Source organism: Heterodontus francisci, chromosome 27 (genome assembly GCF_036365525.1).
Source record: "Heterodontus francisci isolate sHetFra1 chromosome 27, sHetFra1.hap1, whole genome shotgun sequence".
NCBI classification, from domain to species: Eukaryota; Metazoa; Chordata; class Chondrichthyes; order Heterodontiformes; family Heterodontidae; genus Heterodontus; species Heterodontus francisci.
Genome location: NC_090397.1, coordinates 5,568,278 through 5,571,664, shown reverse-complemented (window position 1 = coordinate 5,571,664; position 3,387 = coordinate 5,568,278). Strand labels below are relative to the sequence as shown.

The window sequence follows — 3,387 nt, the reverse complement described above, 5'->3', positions numbered from 1 at the left end:
TGATATATTGCTGTGGTGATTATCTGTACAACATAACCAGAGAAATACAGGCGTTTACAATACAGGAGCTGGCCATTCTGCCCAACATGTCTGTACTGGCTCTATGCCAGGGCAATCCCAAATCAATCCCAGTGCCTCATTCTCTTCCCATAGCCCTGTTTCAATCCCAGACTAATCCCATTGGCCTACTCTCTCCCCAAAACCCTGTATCAATCCCAAACTAATACCAAACTAATCCCACTACCCCTTTGTCTCCTCATAGCCCTGTATCAATCCCAAACTAATCCCACTACCCCACTCTCTCCCCATAGCCCTGTATCCAACTCAGACTAATCTCAATGGCGTACTCTCTCCCCAAAACCCTGTATCAATCCCAAAACTAATCCCACTGCTCCACACTCTCCCCATAGTCCTGTATCAATCCCAAACTAATCACACTGCCTCACTCTCTCCCCACAGCCCTGTATCAATCCCAAACTAATCCTACTGACCTACTCTCTCACAACAGCCCTGTATCAATCCCAAATTAATCCCACTGCCCTGCTCTCTTCCCATAGCCCTGCATCAATCCAGACTAATCCCATTGCCCCACTCTTTTCCCATAGCCCTGTATCAACCCCAGACTAATCCCATTGCCCCACTCTTTTCCCATAGCCCTGTATCAACCCCAGACTAATTCCACTGCCCCGCTCTCTTTCCAAAGCCCTGCATCAATCCCAGACTATTTTTGAGAGGGGGATGGCACAGGGGACTCCTGCACTACCTGCCTGCGCCTACTACTCCGTCTGGTGGTCACCCATCCCTTTTCTGCCTGTGCAGCCATTACCTGCAGTGTGACCACCTCACTAAACGTGCTATCCACGACGTCCTCAGCATCGCGGAGGCTCCACAGTGAATCCACTCGCAGCTCCAGCTCCATAATGCGGGTCGTCAGTAGCTGCAGATGGATACAATTCCTGCACACATGGTCATCAGAGACACTGGAAACTTCCCTGATTTCCCACATAGCGCAGGAAGAGCATATCACTGGTGCGAGCTCTCCTGCCACGGCTTACATTTAAATTAATTAATTCATAGAAACCTATAAAATTCTAACAGGACTAGACAGGGTAGATGCAGGGAGGATGTTCCTGATGGCTGGGGAGTCCAGAACCAGGGGTCACGGTTTCAGGATAAAGGGTATGCCATTTAGAACTGAGATGAGGAGAAATTTCTTCACTCAGAGGGTGGTGAACCTGTGGAATTCTCTACCGCAGAAGGCAGTGGAGGCAAAATCATTAAATATATTCAAGAAGGAGATAGATATATTTCTTAATGCCAAAGGAATCAAGGGATATGGGAAGAAAGTGGGAACAGAGTACTGAATTAGACAATCAGCCATGATCTTTTTTGAATGGCGGAGCAGGCCCGAAGGGCCGAATGGCCTACTCCTGCTCCTATTCTCTATGTTTCTAAAAGAGACTGTAGGGATAAACCCAGCAGCTAGAGGTCAGTCTGTTTAACTTTGGTGGTGGGAAAGCTTTTGAAATGATAATCTGGGATAAACTGAATACTCACTTGGATAAGTGTAGAATAATTAAGGAAAGCCTGCACACATGTGAAATGGCAAATCATATTTAACTAACTTGATTGAATTTTATGATGACAGAGAGGGTTGTTGAGGGTAATATTGTTAACAGGCTTGTCAGCAAAGTTGAAGCCCATAGAGTATTGTGTGCAATTATTTTAGGAAGGATGTGAAGGCTTCAGAGAGGGTGCAGAAAAGATTTATGAGAACTCGTGGGTGGAAGTAAAATTCAAACAGGGGTGTTCTGTGATTTAGAGCTTAAAGTATAAGAGTTTTCAAATTGTATTGTTGTTAATAGTAGTTTGCATTGTTTAATTCTTGTATAGTAAAATTTTTTTGTTTAAAGCATGAAGTCTTGTGGCATAATTTTTTTCAGTTACAACAGGGAATTCAACTTTCTTTTTTTAAAAGTTAACGGAACCATTTTGCTTTGACTGCACCTCCATCCCCTGCATCCTCTATCAGTGAGAAGCACAAATACAGCAATATTGCCAGAACAGCATCACCTCCAAGTCACACACCATCCTGACTTGGAACTATATCACTGTTCCTTCACTGTCACTGGGTCAAAATCCTGGAACTCCCTTCCTAACAGCACTGTGGGTGTCCCTACCCCACATGGACTGCATCACCACCTTCTCAAGGGCAACAAATGCTGGTCTTGTCAGTGTCCATTAACAACAAATAAAGGAAAATGCTGGAGTCAGGGATATGAAAGGTGCCCTGAGTCTCCCGGTGCTTCCTCAGGCAGAGACCCTGGGACCATCCCTACCACGCCCCCTGGCCACTGCAGGCGGTATTGACTGTGTCTTCCGCTCTTCCCCAACAGGTGGCGCTGCCGCTCCCTTCCCGACTCCAGGAAGTGGCAGATGCAGGATTGCAGCCGGGGGGGGCGGGGCCGAGCGGCGGAGGCGGGGCCTGGCATGGGCGGGGCCGCGCGTCGGGGGCGGGGCCGTATTCGGCGGGGTGGCGGGGGAGGGGCCGGGGAGGGGTCTGTTGGCCGTTTGCGGCGGGAGGAGGATGATGGGCCGGTGGCGGGGTCTGGGGGAGGCCGGGCAGCAGCTCCCAGGCAGAGCACGATGCGACTCGGCGGAGGTAGGAGGTTGTAGTGCACGGCGCCTCGGAGCGGCGGCTTTAAGGTGATTTCTCGGCTGTGGCTTCTCAGACCTCGTGGCGCAACGGTAGCGCGTCTGACTCCAGATCAGAAGGCTGCGTGTTCGAATCACGTCGGGGTCATTCTTTTTATACAATTATAAATACTTGTAAATTGTTATAAATCTATAAATACTTGTAAATAGTTCATTCAATTTATTATTATTTGTGCTGCATACATTTGATTAAATTATTCAATCTCCCTTCCAGGCTGATGATCGTTTCCTGCAGGAAAATTTCCCCCAAAGCTGCAGAGCCTGGACTCACCCCCAGTTCCGAAGAAGGGTCACTGACCTGAAACGTTAACTCTGCTCCTCTTTCCACAGATGCTGCCAGACCTGCTGAGTGAATCCAGCATTTCTTGTTTTTGTTGGAGATTATACTATTCCACCATGAGAACAGAAAGTGCTGGAAATACTCAGCAGGTCTGGCAGCATCTGTGCAGAGAGAAACAGAGTTAATGTTTCAGGTCAGTGACCTTTCATCAGAACTGGCAAAGGTTAGAGCAGGGGTCAGAAACATGTCCGTGCAGGGACACCAGTATTAATAGTAAAACATTTTGAATTCCATGACACGTCATTTCAGGGATGAGAAATTTCCCATTGGCTTCTTCAGACCGAGTGCTTTTACTGTACGCACTCCTCTTTCAGCTTCACCGTGGCCTGAGA

The 3,387-nt window shown here is 47.9% G+C and overlaps 1 non-coding gene across 1 annotated transcript; it reads left to right on the top strand.

Annotated features, from left to right (window-relative positions):
* Window positions 1-2,731: 2,731 nt before the first annotated feature.
* Window positions 2,732-2,803, top strand: trnaw-cca (transfer RNA tryptophan (anticodon CCA)). Its single transcript has one exon. It is a non-coding gene; the product is annotated as a tRNA-Trp (tRNA).
* Window positions 2,804-3,387: the final 584 nt, after the last annotated feature.